Raw genomic sequence first — 7,384 nt, 5'->3', positions numbered from 1 at the left:
GCGTGGAAACTGCGCGCCGCAGCTGCTGCGCAAGCTGTGCAGCGCGGGGTGCGTGTGGGGTGGCCGCGTGCCCAAGCCCTTGGCACCCCGCAGCAGAGCCGAGCGCCCAGCCGCGAGCGCGGAGCGCGAGGCGGGGGCGAGGAAGCGGCGCTGCTGCTGCTCCCTGAGCAGCCTGCAGCTGCGATCCAGAGCTCACAGGTTTGCGGGCCCGGCTGAAATTGAACCGCGCCGCAGTGGCGGCCCCTGGTGTAGAGCGCCAGGCCAGGGTACCCGAAGGTGTCCAGCGGGAAGGCGGCGGCGGCGGCGGCGGCGGCGGCGCACTGGCAGCTGAGGCCCCGCCGCTTCCCGACCGTCTCCCGGCGCTCCCGCTGCGCTCCCAGCCCCATCACGTCGAGGGACTCGTCGGGCTCCGGCGGCCTCGGGGATGCCAGCGGCCCGTGGAGCCCGCCTCCCGGGGCCGGCCGCCACAGCCTGGCCGGTGCCCTCCTGGCCGACGCCAGCCTCCTCCCGCCGCGTGGCTCCCCGCCCGGAGTTGCACAGGTGGGCGCCGAGCGCCGGTGGCCGCGGTGGCTGCCCAGGCGGCCGCAGGATCCCCGGGCCGCTTTCGCCCCCGGGGCCGAGCGTTGGCGCCTCACCCTGCCCAGGGTGCCTGCGGCCTTCCAGGCCTGTGCCCACCGCCCCTGATGGGCTAGTGAGTTACTGAGCCGCCTCATCGGCCACTTGTTGAATGTGATGTACAGAGACCCTTCCCTTGACCCTATCAAAACAGCCTTTGCTGGCCTGAATTTCAGTCCTAAGGCAGTTTTTACTGAGCACCTGCTGGACACCAGCTCCCGTGCTGGACTCCGAGGACGTGGACAAGACTCAGGCTTCCCAAAACACTTTCAGTCTCTGAGGGTCAGCTGTCCAAAAACAAAGTAAGTAAAATAGTGTGTTGTTTGCCACGACAGGGTATTACCGTGTAAAAAAGGCCCAGCTGCTCGCTGCACTAAAGCCAAAACTCGACAGGCAAGGTTAGTGGAGAGAAAAGTAGATTTTATTCCAGAATGCCAGGATTAAGGGCAGACAGTGGACTTCCGCTCACGAAGACTGCCTTGCTCTCCCAATATTACTATCAGGTTAGTGCAAAAGTAATTGCGGTTTAAAAGGTTAAAAATAATTGCAAAAAACGCAAACACTTTTGCATCAACCTAATAAAAGGTTTCGTAGACATGCAAGGAGGGGCAAAATAAAGGAAGAAGCTGGCTAGGCAACTTCAAGAAAAGGCCCGTCCTGGTGGCTATTCTGCCCCAGGGTCAAGAGTGATCCCCATACAGATGCAAAAAAAAAAAAAAAAGAAACCCTCACAAGTTAAATGGGCCAGGTGTGCACACTAGTCTGAAGTAAACAAAACCATTGGAACTGGTATGCAAAGTACTAGTAAATGCACAGTAAACAGAGTCATCAAGGTTTTGGGGGAGGAGAGAGAAGCCAAGAAAGGAAAGGAGAAGAAAAAAAAAACTTTCAAAAAGTCCCAAGCCAAAGCACTGTCAAACAGAATTACATCAGTGGTTTAAATTTCAAAAATAGAAGACGTGGGGTCACCGTTACTAGGGGTCAAAACACAGTACTCTGGAAACACACAGAAAGAACACCCTCAGGCCAATGGGAGGGGTGCATAGGAAGGTTCCGGAAAGACTCCCTAAAGGATTCATTCTTTCATTAGTATGCAGCGCTTTGTTTTGGTGTCTACTAAAGTTCTTTGTGATGAAGGCTACCGTTTGTAATTAATATAGCTACTTCTGCGATTTAATTAATGTTTGCATGATGTTGTGTGTTCCGTTCCTTTTACATTTAATGTACCTAGAGCCTTGAAACTGAAGTGACTTTCATAGAAAAACTGTGTAGTTAGATTATGTGTCTTACTGACACTGCCAGTGTCTACCTTTTCATTGATGCATTTAATCAGTTTGCATTCTGTGCCTTACATTGAACACTATAGGAGTCCATCCTGATTTATTTTTAATGGTATTTTTGAGTGTCTTGGCTTGGACATTTTCCCTTTGGTTGCTCTGGGATTGACGATATCCATGTGTGACTTATCACAGCCTACCCATATCAAATTGCATCACTTAGATTGAAGTATGGAAACCTCACTCCCAAATAGGTCCCTTTGGCTTTCCCACTTTTAAATGAAATCGCCTAGATTATCAAATGGTTTTGTGATTTTTGTTTTAACCACGTGATACGATTTCTCCAACTCATGAAGAAAATATGTCCCATATATGTGCTTTCTACTAACTGTTTCTTGCTGATGTTCCCAGAATCCTCCCTTTATCGTTTCCTTTCTGCTTCAAGCACCTACTTTAACTATGCCTTCGGCATGGATGTGCTAGTGGCAAATTCTTTTCGGTTTCCTTTGCTGAGATGTCCTGATTTGTCCTGCATTCACTCGGAAGAGTGTGGACGGAAAAGGGGCCACATATTAAACCTGAGGTCAAGAGACTGGAAATAACCACATAGGATGGCGTGAGCATAAAATATATATATATATATATATATATATATATATATATATATATATATATATATTCATGAGTAAGTGGGCCGTGGCAGGAAGTCACATCTTTAACCAAAGCTTCCTTCATAAAGTTAATCAGTGCCTTTAAGTGGGTCTGTTTATTGTCTTTTTGCACCTATGTAAGATGATATCCTTGGAATGTCAGTAATCCCTTGTTCCGGACCAGAGCAGGAAAGTACAGAATTCCTCATTATTATTCTTGTCCCTTGATTAACATCTCTATGTGAACTATTAGTTATCCTGTACCCACCTATGTGAAAGAATTACCTGTCTCCAATTTACTTTTATCCAATGCCAGAGATGACCTCTCATCCCGCTTTGCTTTCTCCCACACCCTTAATCTATCACCAGTGGATTCCATGTAACCTCCTCCTTTGATTCTCTGTATAAAATAAACTGCAAACCGCCATTTCGCAGAGCATTTTCTCAATCCGTTGAGATTGTGCTTTCCGGCAATTGTCGTTCAGTTTGGCTCAAATAATCTCTTACAAGTTTTCTCCTAGGCTGGATGTTTTTCGTCCACAAGAGTATTGCTGGAGGGCTGCCGGATGGCTCAGTTGGTTAGAGCATGAGCTCTCAACAACAAGATGGCCGGTTCAATTCCCACATGGGATGGTGGGCTGTGCCCCCTGCAACTAAAGATTGAATACAGCGACTGGACTTGGAGCGGAGCTGAGCCCTCCACAACCAGATTGAAGGACAACAACTTGGAGCTGATGGGCCCTGGAGAAACACACTTCCCCAATATTCCCCAATAAAAATTAAAAGAAAAATGAAAACAAAGGATTGCTGAGAACAAAATCCATGGCCCACAGTACTTTTTTGGACACTTAAAAAAACAGTCATGACACTTCCTCCTAATGGCCTCCATCACTCAGATGAGAAATGTACTGTCACTAAAAGCGGTGTTCCCGCATAATCAACGTGTCCTTTTGGTCTCACTGCGTTTAATGTTTTTGTCTTGAGTTATAACACATTGACTGTGATGTGTCTTGGCATAGATTTATTTGGGTTTGTTCTATATGTGCTTAAGTCGTTTTCTAGACTCTCTAGGTTTATGTTATTCAACAACTGTTGACATTTTAAGCCATCATTTCTTAGTATACTTTTTGAGTTCCACTCTTTTTCTGGGACTCTGACCATGTGGAATTTTGGAACTTTTATTATTGTCCTAAAATTCCCTGACTATGGATCTATTTTTTTTCCAGTCTATTATGTCCCTCTTGCTCAGATTGGGTGGATTCTGTTGATCAGTCCACAAGTCAGTGATGCTGACTTCTGTGATCCCCACTCTTCCCTTGAGCCTATCCAGCAGTGTTTCAAAATTTCTGTTGCTGTTCTATTTTCTTTTCAGTTCCAAAGTTTCCTTTTTTAAAAAAAACTATAAGCTCTCTTTATCTCTGATATTTCTATTTTTTCATCTGGTTCAAGAGAATTTGTAATTGTTTATTGGAGCATTTTTATGATGGTTGCTGTAAAATGTTTGTCAAGTAATTGCAATCTCTGATTCATCTCTGTGTTGGTGTAACTCGGTTATCTCTTCTCATTCCCGTTATGATTTTCCCGGTTCTTGCTGCGAGGGGTTATTTTCTGTCCTATCAGCCATTATATTAGGAGTCTGTGCAGCCTATTTAAAGATTTCATTTTGGAAGGGAGCCACCTTCTTTGGGTTTAGCATGCAGATCTTGGCCTTTTTTTCTGAGGCTCTGGTTCCTAAGAAAATGTAGCTTTCAAAGCCTTTGTGGTGTTAACTTTGTCTGCCTGGTTTATCTGGTGCCCCTGAGACCCAAGGTGGTGCCTGAGAGGCAGAAGAAGCTAAAGTCCATAGTTTATTCAGATTGTCTTAGTTTTCATCTGATGTACTTTTACCGTTCCGGGATCTCATCGGGCCTCCCATATTACATTTAGTGGTCGTGTCACTTTAGGCTTCTCTTGACTGTGACAGTGTGGTCGACTTTTCTTGTTTTCGAGGACCTTGACCGTTAAGAGAGTTACAGGTAAGCTATTTTGTAGAATATCCTTCAGTTGGGACTCATCTGATGTTTTCTCATGAGTAGATTGGTCTTGAGAGTTATGGAAGAAAAGCCACAGAGGTAAAATGACATTTTCATCGAGTCCTATCAAGAGTACCTAATATCAACATAATTTTTGACTGTGGAAGCAGACCTTGATCACCTGGCTGAGGTCGTGTTTGTCAGGTTTCTCCAATGTCAAGTTACTCTTTTTTACCCCTTTCGACACTTTACTCTTGGGGACGAAGCCCTAAAAACAGACCACAGTTAGCTGGTGGAACGTTACGCATCCTTTCCATGAGGACAGAGTATATACCTACAGTATTTGGAATTCTGCATGCAACATCTATATGTGCTTCCGTGTTTATTATATGTTTGTTTGTATTTATGTCATAATGGTCTCCCGGTTTTTTATCTTTTTCTTGGTATTGGGAGTTGCTTACTTCAAAGAATGAGTTAGGAAGCATTCCGTCTGCTTCTATTTCCTGGAAAAGATGGAGGCAAATTGGTATGGTTTCTTCCTGAAATGTTCGTATAGAATTCACCAGGTAAAAGTCTGGGGTGGGATATGAATATATAACCACTCAGGTTATGTGTTTCTCCATGTGAGTTTTTTTAGTATCTTTCAAGGACTGTGACCCTTTGGCTGCGATATCAAATCTGTGGGCATAGAGTTGTTAATGGTATTCCTTTATTATCTTTGAGTGCCCATGAGATCAGCGGTGATATCCATCCTTTCAATTCAGAAATTGGTGAGTTGTGTCTTCGGTCTTTATTTCTTGGCCATAAAGAGGTTTATGTCTTTCATTGATCTTCTCAAAGAACCAATTTTGGGTGTCATTGTTTTTATTATGGTTTTCCCGCTTTCAATTTCATTGATTTCCACTCTAATTTTTATTCTTTATTTTCTTCTGTTTACTTCAGACTTAAGCTGGTCTTCTTTTCTACTTTTCGAATGTGCAATCTCAAGCTGTAGATCTTAGTTAGATTTTTCTTCTTTTCCAGTACAGGAATTTATGCTATAATTTTCATTTTCCTCTGAGCAATACTACTGCCGCGTCACAAAATGTCAATGAGTTTTATTTTCCTTTTAATTTCATTCCAAATCTCTTAAAGTTTCAGTGGAGCCTTTTGCTTTCATCCATGTGTTGATCACAAGTGTTTTATCTTCAAACATATGTGGATTATCAATCTCTTTTTCTGGTGTTGATTTCTAGCTGAATTCCATGGTGGAATGAGAACGTACTTTGTATGACCCTTATCGCTTCATATTTGTAAGGGTGTGTTTTCTGTGCCCAAACCTGGTCTGTCTTTTGGAAGCACCGCGTTAGTTTGAGACAAGATGGGTAGTGCACTGTTGTTGGGTGGAGTAATCTATAAAAGTCAAGTAGATGGAGTCCACAGACCATTCTGTTCCGGTTATCCATAAGTATCTATTCTGATGGTCTGCCTGCTTGATTTTCCAGTTACTGACAGAGGGCTGTTGAAATCTCCCACTACACTCACATATTTATGCATTTTCCTCTGAACGTCCATCGGGTCTTGCCTCATAACTTTGACTCTGTGTTGTTAGGAGCGCCCATATTTAGGATGATGTCCCTTGGAGAACTGACCCCTTTGTGGTTAGGTAATTCCCCTCTTTATCCCTGGCACTTTTCCTTGTTTTGATGCCTGCTTTGTCAGAAATTATATAGCTATTTCATGTTCCTTTGGATTAGTGTTAGCATGGAAAACCATTCTCCATCCTTTTTCTTTTAAGCTCTGTGAGTCTTGAGGTTGGGTGGGACGTTCACGTAGACAACATATAGTTGGGTTTTCCTATTGTCCACTCTGACTGTCTTAATGAGTGTACTGAGACCATTCTCATTTTAAGGGATTATTGATGAGCCTGGATTAATACCTAACCCTATTTGCAACTGTTCTGTATTCACTGCATTTGTTGTTTGTTTCTTTGCGTCCTTCTCCTTCTTCTTTTGCTAGATTGAACTGTGCTTTTCATCTGGTTTCCCATTATGCCATCTCTTAGCATATTGCTTAGAGTGCTCTTTAAATTGTTATTAGCAGTTGCTCTAGAGTTTACAATGTATGCTTTCACCTAAGTCCCCCTTCAAATCACAAACTGTGGCTTCATGTGTAGTGCCGGTAGGTACCTTATAACAGAATATTCCCAATTCCTCCCTCCCATTGCTTGGGACACTTCTGTCCATCATGTCAGTTATCCAGATGTTATAATCACCCAATACATTGTTTCCATCGTGTTTTAGAAACCAATGGTCTTTTTTGGAGACAAAAGAACCAGAAACACAAAGATGGTATTTTGCCTCTGTTTTACTTGACCGACTCGCTTTCTTTCCTTAGGTAGACCCCAGTTTCTGACCTATGTTATTTTCCTCCAGCCTGGAGAACATCTCTAGCATTTCTTGCCAGGAAGGATTCCTGGCGGTTACTTTGTTCGACTTTTATTTGGGTGAGAAAATCATTATTCCTTGCTCCCTTTTCAATGGTAAAATTGCTGGAAATAGAATTCTAGGTAGGTGGTTTTCCTTTTCAGTCAACATTAAATATTTCACTCTACTGTCTGATTCCTTGCATGGGTTCTGGTGAGAAGTCATATGTAATTTTTGCCCACATTTCCTAGGGGGAAGGCGTTTCTATCCTCTAGCTTATTCATTCTAGTTTACTTGTCTTTAGTTTTACACAGTTTGAAAATAATGTCCACGTGCATGTGTGTGTTCCTGTGCAGGCATTTAGGAAATATGCTTCTTGTTATTCGCTGAGATTCCCGGATCTGAGATTTGGTGTCTCTCATTTA

The sequence above is a fragment of the Rhinolophus ferrumequinum genome, chromosome X (assembly GCF_004115265.2).
Source record: "Rhinolophus ferrumequinum isolate MPI-CBG mRhiFer1 chromosome X, mRhiFer1_v1.p, whole genome shotgun sequence".
Lineage (NCBI taxonomy): Eukaryota > Metazoa > Chordata > Mammalia > Chiroptera > Rhinolophidae > Rhinolophus > Rhinolophus ferrumequinum.
The sequence above is the reverse complement of the archived record's forward strand: the minus strand, read 5'-3'. Positions refer to the sequence as shown.